We start from the raw sequence: 12,531 nt of genomic DNA on the forward strand, positions 1-12,531 counted from the left end.
GCAGAAATTAGTTATAAAGATCGTTATAAATACGACGGCAAGATATGACCGGTAGGTTAAAGTTATATGAAGCCGAAAACTGCTAGTTCCGAGAGGGGCTCGAACCCCAGGTGTTTAAAAATTATATTTAAAAAAAATAATATGTAAGACTGATATTGATTATTACATTTAAACTGCAGTAAAAATTACATTTAAAAAAATATTTCTTTTATTTATTTTACAATATTTTAACGTAAATAAAATATTTCTTTACTTAGAATCATTATTTTTTCCTTTTCTAAGTGCGTAAATTACTAAGAGGGTTAAATTTTAGAAATTATTGCCTATATATGGCCCAATATATCCCCTTACTAGTTATTACTCATATACTGTATATATACGGCACATATGTCTCCTTAATATTAGCCTATTCTTTTAAAGCTCGGTAGGACATTATATTATAACATAATACATTACCATAAAAAAGGAAATGATTATAGACAAATTAGGGGCCCGCCCACCATGTGGCACAAGGAGAGTATGTATGAGTATATTTCTAAATGTGTGAAATAGAGTTAACATGGCGAAATTAATGCTCATATACTGCATATACATGGCCCCATATCTACCCTTAATATTAATCTATCATTTTCAAGCTCTATCAGGTAATATATTATATATATACTATACTACCATACCAATGGAATTATTTATAGACCTTTGTCATCTGCAAAACTTTGTATCCTAAATTTTATTGTAAAAATTATCTAAAGCAAGCTACTATGTATTATGTATTATGCAATTTCATTTCAATAAATACCAGCTGATCAGGCTCGCTCCCGGGGTTGTGGCGAGCTGGACTGGTAGCCTATACGGGTAAGGGTTTTGCAAACCTAGTATTTTAGATTTTGAATAAAGAGTCCTGTTCTTTATATCAAATCAATAATAGCGATCTACCTACAGGTGAGAAACGTGTTCTGAACCAAAATAATTCTGTGAAAATCGACAACAAGCTTTCATTTTTTATTTAAAAAATAAAATTATTTTCTTTTTCCTTGGATGTTTTTTTTTTTCCCTCAGCCTTTTCCTTTTAAAATCAGAGTCAATACAGAAGCGGCATTTCTTCTCCCCCATACCATTAGATAACCACCGGTAAAGCGAAGCGTTTAAATTGAATCAGACAGGTCCAACTATTTAATGGGTATATTGACTTGAGCTCGGGCGTGATTTGAACGCAAATGCGGCATGCAGGGCTCGAAAAACAGCCCGTCCGCCCGTCCTCGGTGGTCAAAAATTCCCCGCGGACAACGAATTTCTTGAATCCGACGTCCGCGCGGACGGCCATTTTCCCGTTAATGTTCGTGATACATTTTCAATTTTTGTTATCTTACAAGAGTCTATCGCCTCACTTCTAAAATGACCCTCTAATCTAGAAATACAGCAACATACTGAGCATGGTGGAATTGATGTTTTCTCTGAGTACTGCAGCGGTTGAAATAGGCTTTTCAGCAATGAACTTACAAAAAAAAAAAAAAAAAAAAGCAATATGTACTGGTCTTAAATAAGAAGCGTTAAACGCAACTATGAACATCTACCTCAATGGAAAACCCCTTTCAGATTTCTGTGCAAAAACCTCTGTAAATCATTGGCTTGATTGTGGAACTGGCAAACGTTATATTTGATTCATTTAAAAAACGCAGTACCCTCGGATAAATTGACATTCCAGATAACTTGACCTTTGTCATTTTATTATTTCACAAAAGAAATAAATAATTTCATAAAAGAAATACTAGGTTACTATAAGTAACTAATATTTCTTTTGTTACTGTATAATGTAATCCTAGTAGTATTTGTAATCCTTAGTGACTACTAACTCATTGTGCAATTTATATAAATGCTTGCAATAAATAAGAGTAAATAATATTTTTATTTATTTAGAAGTTACCGGTTAGTTTCAAAGGAGGACGGGTACATTGTTGGTCAAGCCGTCCTCGGGGACGGGTAAAATTTCTGAGTTTTTTCGAACTCTGACGGCATGGCAAGTCCCCCCTATTTCCCCTACTCTCTTATATGCTACTCTACGCCATCATCGCCAAGAACACTCTCTGGTTGGCGTTGATTCCATAAAAGTAAAGGGAGTACTAGGTACGTCTGGAGGAATGGAAAAGGTCCCCTTGCCGTCAGGCTAACCGTGGGAGGTTATCGTAGTCTTCCTCTCCATGTAACGCAAATGCGGGATAGTTTTATCTAAAAGTCCTCCACGAAGGAATTTCTCCCAATACTTGATCCAGGTATTTCCTTGTCTTCTGGATTGGGTTCAAAATTACAAGGCTACGTAGTTGAACATTAGTAGTCGTAAACCCACAAATTGGGTCAGCTGTTCAACGGCGGTTATTAAATAAAATAAAATAATACTTGCTTTTTCAACAAGGGAAAAAGCGTTATCGTTTTCCAGCCATTATTCAGTACGATTTCTCAATAAATGAGAAGCAAAAGCGCCACCTTTAAGTTCCCAATGACGTCAAATTGACCTTCTTCCATTGTTCGATCGATAAACATGCGAGAGGAGAATGGAATTTGTTTCACTGCTCACAGTGCAGTGCCAGGGGGGTCGTGGAGTAACATACGCGTATAATGGTTACCACCTCAATGTGTGATGACGCACTTGACACTTGAAAGATGAACACCACTTTAACAAACGCGATGTGATCTTCATCCCTTGAAGAGAAAAAGTTCTTTTGTTACCCCCCTCAACCGAAGTAAAATAAAGAAATCATGGAATGTATAAATAGTTGAGTGGTAAAAATATAACTAAGCACGCCGGTATTTCCGGATAGTAGATAAGGAAGGCCATCTTAATAACGGACTTTTTTGACATTATTGATAAATGCGGGAAGATTTTATTCAAGGAGTGCGTTAAATCCGAGGTCTACATATAAATTTAAATATTGTGCCACATTGTGAGCCCTCTTTATTTGTCTATAATTGTTTCCTTTGGTATAATTATATATTATTTTATAATAAAATACCAGACCGTGTTTAATTTTTATAGGTTAATTTTAAGGGGAGATATGGAGTCATTTATATGTATAAAATATATTTTGCATACATATGGATATTATGTATGGAGCTTTTAATATGCCATGCATATGTATATGGATATTATATATGGAGTCATTAATATATACCTGCGCAACAATTTCTCTAATACAACGTTATTATGCGCACTTATTAATATATATGTTACGGCGAAACACCGAAATCTGGAGAATGTCGACATTCACGTAGTCGCTTGGTGTATGTCCGAAATATTTGCTAAATACCCTTATTTCTGACTCTCACCGGTGAATGTCAACAATCACATAGTCGGCTTTGGTGAATGTCCGAAATATTTGTTATATCCAATTTTATATTAATTTATTCGTTAATATTATTATATTTATTTCATATATTTATTCTATATTTTAATACTCACTGACGATAGATTAGAAGAAACATCAGTGTTTGGAGTATCGGGCAAATATATACCGGGCAATGGTACTTGACCTTAAAAAAACATCAGTGTAGTAAAAAAACATCAGTGTATCCCAAAATTAATTAATACTAATTTTTATATACTAATTATAAATATTTATTTTATTTTATACCTATTCAAAAATTATGTAAATTAAAAGAATTAATTATTAATAAACATTTAATATTATTAAATAATATACGTTACTAAATAGTATAATATTCTTTAGTTTATATTAATTAAATATATGAAATCAATAGCTTTTATTTTTAATAAATGTTAGACTTTTTGAATATATGAGGCTTTCTTAAATCATTTATTAACTCATATGAATATACGCAACAAACATAATATTCCTTTCCTTTGTTTAAATAAAAATTATTATTAATTATAAATTTAATTAAATTAATAATTACTAGTTTTATTGATTTAATTAAATATATTAGTTAATATTGAATAATATCAATAGTAACAATACTTAAATTTTCTATATTAAATATATTTATATAAAACACAAAATTAAATTTAATTTAATTCGTTCATTCCCACATAGATGGCGTCATCAGATTAAATAATTGTGTATGATAACTACAGCACGCAAAAAAATATGAATACCCTGAATAACTTTTAATCTAATGATTGGAATTTTATGTACTGAATCTTAATGGTTGGGGGGCTTCACCTTAAATATGCTATTAAATTGGTGCAAAAGATATTTTAAATTACGAAATCAAACACGAAAACGTTCTTTCTCTGAATAAATATAACTTTTTTCGGATGACTAATTCGGATTCTTGATCCTCCAAATATAAGAGAGGGGAATTGTAATCTGGAATATAGGGTTCAGATAGTTTCGTCCGGAGAGCGATCGTAAATTTAGATGTTTTGAAAGTTAGAAAGCTTAATTTTAATCTTAATTTTTTTAATTTTGCTTTATTTCGAGAACTTATTAAGAAATTCAAGAAATATTTTGCTCCAATAATGAAAGTTATTTATAAAAAGATAACTGCATGAAAGAAAACAATTTTTAATAAATATTTATTCTTTTATTTAATAATAGTCAGAAAAATTCTAATTGTAAGGCTTACAAACTTTTTGCGTCATTTTAAAGTATCTAGTTTAAAATGGCAAAATACAAAATTCAAACAAAATCGGTCGAATAGTTTCTAAGTTTTTAATTTTTTTTTTTCCTCCAGAAATATTTAACAGATTTTGTTCTAATTTTGTATTTAGCACCTTAAAACAAAATTTTTTAAAACGATGTAAAAATTTGCTTACCTTACAATTCAAAATTTTTTAGACTATTATTAAATAATTATTAATTATTTTTTTACATGGCATTATCTTTGGATAAACAAATCCATAAATGCATTCAAAAACTTTTCGATTTGCTTAAAAATTTTGCATTATGAAATACGCTAAAAGTGCAATTAACATGTTGCGTAAAACAATTCGACTTCCTTTGCTGATTTGACTTTCCGGACCTTATTTTCCAATCTGCGGCTCCCTCCCCCCAACTCGTCTCATATTTTGAAGGTCAAGAATTCAAATCCGTCAGGACAAAAAGGTAACATTTATTCAGAGGAAGTATTTTTTTGCGTCTAATTTCAAAACTTATAAATCATGTGTAATAAATATCGTCTGCACAATAAAAACTTATAAATATCGTCTGCATTATAAATAAAGTTATGAATAAATATCGTTTGCACTAATTTATTAGCATATTAAAGGTTAGACCCCCGAATTATTAAGATAAAGTCCCGGTAAGAAAATTTCTATCATTAAATCAAAAGTTATTAAGAATGCTTTTTTATTGTGTAAGTTTTCATGAAAGGAATACTTGAAAATAGTGTCGGTCAGTAAACACTCTCTCCACACAAAATCTTTTATTCTGAATTCATTTCTCTCTTATTCGTGAGTGTCGCCGCTGTTTTAAGCTTAACTTTGCATTTTGTTTTGGTGCGTAAAACATTTAGAAACTTAAAATTTCGCAGGATTGTAGAAAAATGAACGAAGAGTAGAATGAATTAAAAAGAATTAACATTCCGTGATTGATCCGAGGATGTTCAACTGTTAAACTTGAGGTAAAACATTCCATGCCGGACGCATTACAAACCACTGGAATACCATTATTTAAAAAATTTTATGCGAGTGCAATTTTTTTTTTCTTCTGAAGTTACAATTTGTTTGAAAGTTATTGCAATTGTAGAGAATTGTAGAGAAATCTCTCTCTCCCTCTTTATCTCGAGATCTTCATTTTACAAGCTCGAGGTTGATTTATGTAGACATAAATGTTTACATTTATATTGAAATTTTTTAAAATTAAAATGCATACTACAAGAAAGATAAATGCTGTTTCTTTATTTGAATTTTTATAAGTCTCGAAAAACTAAGTCTTATTTATTTCTTTTTATAAAGTCACACAATCAGTATCCTTTATAGCAGTGGTTTCCAACTGGCGGCCCGGGGGCCGCATCCGGTCCGCGAAGCCTTTTTTTGTGACCCGCGAACTAAAATATATCAGTTGTCATTTTTTGGAGGACAATTTTCTTAAAAAATCTGTATGGGTTAAAACTACTTTTCTCGTTAATAAAAACCTAATTTCTTCGTTTCTGTGAAATTTATCATACCAAGAAAAAAAATTTCTCAGGTTTTGCATCCAAGAAAATATTTATTCCAATACAAAAATTATCGTGTATGTTGCTCCTTTTTATTTCATTTTTTTTGTATTTTGTGAATATAATTTAGCATGTGTGTATCAGAAATTTTCTCGAAGATATTCTCCGATTTAACTTTTTGAAACCACTCATTTTGGACGAAATTATTTACACACACATTTGTAAATTTTCAATTTAAAATGTAAATATCTATTATCTGGTGGTTGCAGCAGACAAACCTCAATTTTGTCATTGAACATTTCGTGTACTACTATGTAAGTTTATATACCAACCTTTTAAAGTTTTATATCTAAGAATTAGATATCTATTGCACATTAATAATTAATACATGGGTGCATATTAAAGTTATTGTAGCCCGAATTTTTTAATATGCAATTAAACATTTTTAAAAATCTACTTCTTATTTTAATTTGTAATTCAATACTTTTGTTTTGTACAACTTGGTAAAAATCTGACAGTAATATTTAATGTTCCTACAAACATAAAAGAGTCCTACATAAAATGTTTATTTGATTTGTGTTTTCAATTGTGGCCCCCGCCCTCGTGTAAGTTGGAAACCCCTGCTTTATAGCTTTTTTCTTCTTTTTTTAAAAGTGCAGATTTTTAAAATTCAGATTGACATATGGGGGAAAAGTTTTTTGATGGGCAAAAAGTTTCTAAAATAATTTTATATTTTGTAAACTACATGTTCTTTATTTTTGCGAGAAATATCGACTCTTAAGGAATAAAAAAATCAAAGAAGCCTTTTTTGCTTTCACCGATCTTTACCGACAAAGTGTTGAAGAAAGATATTCATTTTTTCTCCTCTCTAGATATGATTTCTAAAAATGAGTTTTGAGCGAGTATTTTGAACTGCAACCGATAAAACGAGAATGAAACTTGTGTAAATCCTAATGAAGGATTCGTTCGCAGAAGACTGTCTCGGTCTGTGAAAGAAAGGGAAGTGGACGATTCTTTAACAATTCGTGGTCATTTCTTTTTATTCGACTTTTCCTTCTGTGGATACAGCAGAAGAGACTTGTGTTCTACTAATGTATTTTCCGTGTCCGACTCCGACTCGGGAACACGTGTCCCCTCCTCCTCTCTTCCAGTCGACCGCTTGATTTGCGACAAGATTTTCCACTAAAACACATCTCACTCTCCATTGATCGGGGAGCACTCACCCCCCCCCCTACCAGCACATCTTCTTTCTTTCTTCTACTTCTTCCTTCCTTCCTTTTTCTTTTAAAGAATAAGCTCAATTCTGATTATTACCTGTATTATCTTTTTTAAAAAACGGACAACGTAAAGCTGGTTTTCCGAAGACTTCTTTTTTGCAAACACTGTGCTCCTTTCATAGCTGTGAGGTTTTGCAACAGTTATCCAAGACTGTTAGGTAGTCAAGTTAAGTTAAGCCTATCTTTAGCCAGCGCCCTCTATGCTGATTCTGAAAATAGCACAAAATGTCACTGGGAAGAAAAGTCAGTTTCGTGAAAATAAAAAGCGTTCGTGATCTCAATTCCTTAATATTTAAAAAGTAATTGGTTGACTGAGAAACATTTGTTTTTTTTTTTAATTGAGAATAAGTGAATAAATTCTCTTCTTGATGGAGAAATCACGCCAAATTGGCAACTTAAAAATGCAATAATTAATTTTTTTTTTTTTTTAAATATTTAAACTATTTGTCTGTTTTAAAGCACAGATAGAAAAAATTTTTAAATTATAGCTCTGCTTCGAATTGACATTCCTTAAACTGCAGATTTTGTTTATTCTCCTTGGCAAAAGAATTTCGAAAATATCTTTAGAGTACTAAAACGAAACTCTGTATGAATTTAAGTTATTCATTGAATATTAACGTTGGTTGCAATATTTTTTAAAAAATATTAAACATTTGTCAAACTGTTTTACTCGTATATTATACGACATCAAGTGTCACATATAAGGCATTTTCTGCTGATAGGCCATGCCCGCTTTTTGGCTAGACAGAAAGAAAAAAAAATTCTTAACATTAAAACTTAGAAAAGAAAAAATTGGAGTTTTGATGTGTAGGTCGCAGTACATTTTAACCCATATTGAATGGCTTTTAATTTCAGTTTTGCAAAAGACAGTTTGAGGTAATTACACTAGAAATCAAAATAAGGAGAATTTTTAGATTGGATCGTTCATCTCCGGAGCAGATTTTAATAAGACTAGGTTCAAGATAATACAAAATAAATAACCATTCAATTCAGTACCCGCTTTATAAGGAGAATTTTTAGATTGGATCGCTCATCTCCAGAACAGATTTTAATAAAACTTGGTTCAGAATAAATAACCATTCAATTCAGTACCCGCTTTATAAGGAGAATTTTTAGATTGGATCGCTCATCTCCTAGAGCAAATTTTAATAAGACTTGGTTCAAGATAATACGTAATAAATAACCATTCAATTCAGTACCCACTTTATAAGGAGAATTTTTAGATTGGATTGCTCATCTCCAGAACAGATTTTAATAAGACTTGGTTCAAGATAATACAAAATAAATAACCATTCAATTCAGTACCCGCTTTATAAGAAGAATTTTTAGATTGGATCGCTCATCTCCTAGAGCAAATTTTAATAAGACTTGGTTCAAGATAATACGTAATAAATAACCATTCAATTCAGTACCCACTTTATAAGGATAATTTTTAGATTGGATTGCTCATCTCCAGAACAGATTTTAATAAGACTTGGTTCAAGATAATACAAAATAAATAACCATTCAATTCAGTACCCGCTTTATAAGGAGAATTTTTAGATTGGATCGCTCATCTCCAGAACAGATTTTAATAAAACTTGGTTCAGAATAAATAACCATTCAATTCAGTACCCGCTTTATAAGGAGAATTTTTAGATTGGATCGCTCATCTCCTAGAGCAAATTTTAATAAGACTTGGTTCAAGATAATACGTAATAAATAACCATTCAATTCAGTACCCACTTTATAAGGAGAATTTTTAGATTGGATTGCTCATCTCCAGAACAGATTTTAATAAGACTTGGTTCAAGATAATACGTAATAAATAACCATTCAATTCAGTACCCACTTTATAAGGATAATTTTTTGATTGGATTGCTCATCTCCAGAACAGATTTTAATAAGATATTGTTCAAGATAATACAAAGTAAATAACCATTCAATTCAGTACCGGCTTTAAGCATGGGCACACTAGGGCAGTGCATAGGGGTCTTGAGAATCTTCATCATAATCATCATAGTTGGCCAGATAGCCCAGTGTGGGGCAATGCCTTCCTCTGAAGATTTCTCCATAATGACTTTTGAATTATCTTTGATCTCCAATTCTTTTCATTAATTACAAGAAAATTGAGCTCCAGCTAGAGATTCTTACTTTTTTAAAAATTGTATTTAAAAAAAAAGCTAAAAATAAACAACATTACCTTATATATTTTTTAAAATAAATATATTCTATTGTATAAAATATGCATTTTTTTCAACAAATAGTGATTGATTACTATACAAACACCAATAATTTGAATAGTTTATCACCAAGAAAACTTAAAAAGACAACCGAAAAAGACGAACAGAAAAATAAAAATAAAAAATTTAAAAAAATAGGTTTCTTAATTATGCATCTAAAACTTTCATTCAAAAATGATAATATTGAAAAAGTTTCTGTTCTTCATATTAAGTTTTTTTATTACCCTCTTATATTGAACCCAACTCAGAAAACAAGTCTGCCAAGTAGGCGCAATTTATTTTTTATTGAAATATTTTAAGTTAGAATTTTTAGATATACAATTTCATCGCTTTTGGTATTGCCATAGAAGTTATTTGCGATTCTTTATGTTACAAATCCGTGTTAGTAGTTAAATACTAAGGAAATATTTACAATAGTTTTAATTAAAGAAATTTTCAATTACGAAATAGTCCCACTCGTTTTTTTTTCCCGTATTGCATATTACATTGTGTATGCAAATGAATTATGAAAAAGTTATTCGAAGAAACTTTTTTTTCACGTGTCGCATAGATAAATTAAAAACTTTTTGAAGAAGAATAGATCGCATTCATTAGGATAATCTAAAATATTATTTGAATAAAGCCAAATAACGTCAGTTTAATAATAACAAATGACTTTAACTGAGTATCTTTAGAATAACTTAGCCGATATTTAATAAAGAATCTCAAAACAGAGAAGAAAAAAAACATTGTGCTACTGCTTTTTTTTTTGTTCACTAATTAATAATAATGGTTCTGTAATTTACCATTTTGTTAAGCAAAAAATTTAAAAGGTCAAATGTCAAACAACAGTTTAAGAAATAACTAAAAAGTTTTTCTTGTTCAAGAATTGATATACAATTTTTAACAGAAATTTTAGAATTGTGTTTGGAAATTTTAATTTACTAAAATATGACATATTTAAATAAAAAATTTATCCATTTTATTACGGTTTTATAGATATGAGAGCAAAAATATCTTTTTGCATTGTTTTATTTAAAAGAAAATTTTCGCATCTGCTGTACCGTTTGGCGTTGTTATTTAGATTCACAAGGTGAACAGAAAAATAAAGGAAAAAAATGAAAATATGTTTCTTAATTATGCATTTGAAGTTATCAGAAACTTTAACATAATTTCGAAAATAATTTTATTGAAAAAGATTCCATTCTTACAAATTTCTCACAGAAAATTATACATGAATAAGTACATACAGTAATATGATTTATTTATTATGTACCATTCTCATTTATAACTGGTCAATTTTTTTTCACTTTTATTAAAGGAAAAACTGCAGGATTTTACTAAAAAATAATTTTTTTAATTTTTTTAACTACGAAGTATATTTTTATATTAAATAATTTAAAAATATTACGAGGTAGGTAAAAAAATTAATAAAATAAGGCGATAATTATACTAAACATATAATGCCAAAAATACATTAAAATTTGGAGAGAAAAAAATTTTTCACGATTTATTTCGCAATAAGTTGAGCAAGAAAGTAATTTATTTAATCGATTTATTGTATGAAACAATAAATTTGTGTGAGAAAATATTATTTCTGTGAAATATATTAATAAAATATCGCGGTTACAAAAAGTCATAAAATATCTGTATAAAAATTATCCTTGAAATCACAAGTCTAATTTAATCACAGTATTCAACACATTCTATTCGAACGTTCGAATGGCTTTCACCAGCAAATTGTTAGGTGAAAGACATAAAATGAAGATCACAGTCCGTTAGCCAAATCCGTTCGAAAACGCGAGGCTGGTTTTCCCTAGGTGTAGAAACGTGACGTCAAAATGACGTCATTTTTCTATCGAAGGCGAGAGGTTACAGGTTTTCCCTTGGTGTAAAAAAGACTTCAAAATGACGTCATTTTTCATTGCTATCAAGGATATGTCTAGGGATAAGGATATCTAGTCTTTGAGAGATCAGCATCTTCATTTTCCCTCCTAACTATCTGATGTCTTTCACCTAACAGTTTGCTGGTGAAAGCGATTCGAACATTCGAATAGAATGTGTTTAAATCTGTGATTAAATTAGATTTCTGATTTCAAAGATAATTTTTACCCAGATATTTTATAACTTTTCTTATAAACATTTGCCAAGATATTTTATGAATGCATTTCCAAGAAATTTATTCTTTCTTATAAAAAATTTATTAAATAAATGTAGTTTCTTGCACAACTTATTTTGAAATAAAACTTGAAAATTTATCTGTTCCAAATCTTTGTGTCTTTTCGGTCATAAGTATAAGTACTTAGTGTAATTATCGCCTAATTTTTATAAAATTTTATATACCTACGTTTTAATACTTTAAAAATATTTAGTAAAAAAAATGTTTTGTATTAAAAAAAGAAGGAAAAAAAACTGCTTTTTAGCAAAATTTTGCAATTTTTCCTTTAAAAAAATGGTGAATTTTAAATAAGATTAGTACATAATAAATAAATTCGAATACTATAATAACTATATTGTATGTAATATAAATAACTATAATAAAAATCACTATAATTTGTATACATATTTCTCATCCACTGTACATTTTTTACAATTTTCTGTAACAAATTTGAAAGTACGGAAGCTTTAGCGATCGCAACTCTTGAATACGCCCTCTAGCGGGGTGGATATTTTCAGACAACAATTTATTAAGTTTTCATTTAGTCCTACTAGAATCATTGGTAGAGTAAGACGTTTTTTTTTTTCAGCAGCAAATAAAAAGCAAAATTTCCCAAACAAAAAGGCTGAAGAACTTGAAGCAACGAACATTGGTAAATCATTCTGAAACACTTGCAACCGAAAAGTTTCAATTTCGTGATCGCATACTTTTACAGATGTGTGTATTACGGTAAAATACATTTTTTGTCCTCAATTCATTATAAGTTAAAGTGAAGTTATTTTAG

This window comes from Parasteatoda tepidariorum, chromosome 4, assembly GCF_982258835.1.
Source record: "Parasteatoda tepidariorum strain Cologne lab strain chromosome 4, Ptep-v5.0, whole genome shotgun sequence".
Classification (NCBI taxonomy): Eukaryota; Metazoa; Arthropoda; class Arachnida; order Araneae; family Theridiidae; genus Parasteatoda; species Parasteatoda tepidariorum.